Raw genomic sequence first — 219 nt, forward strand, 5'->3', positions numbered from 1 at the left:
TTGAGAATTGTGGTTTTTAAGCTATACGAGTCGCTGGTCCCTTGATTTGCATGTACTTTTGTTTTGTTTTGGCTTCATACTTTGTCAAAAGATTTTTTTATGTAAGTATGAAAGTTTTTTTTGATATTTATTTTTTTTCTTCGTAATAAGTGTCATCCTTGTTTTTTTTAAATTCTTTGTTTACATTTTCAGCATCATGTGTGTGTCTTTAGGGTATAT

General features: G+C 28.3%; 1 protein-coding gene across 1 annotated transcript in view; it reads left to right on the forward strand.

Moving 5' to 3' along the window:
• LOC119593830 (serine protease 44-like) overlaps positions 1-219 on the forward strand; it is a 97,765-nt gene that overhangs the window by 91,242 nt on the left and 6,304 nt on the right.

The sequence above is a fragment of the Penaeus monodon genome, chromosome 32, assembly GCF_015228065.2.
Source record: "Penaeus monodon isolate SGIC_2016 chromosome 32, NSTDA_Pmon_1, whole genome shotgun sequence".
Classification (NCBI taxonomy): Eukaryota; Metazoa; Arthropoda; class Malacostraca; order Decapoda; family Penaeidae; genus Penaeus; species Penaeus monodon.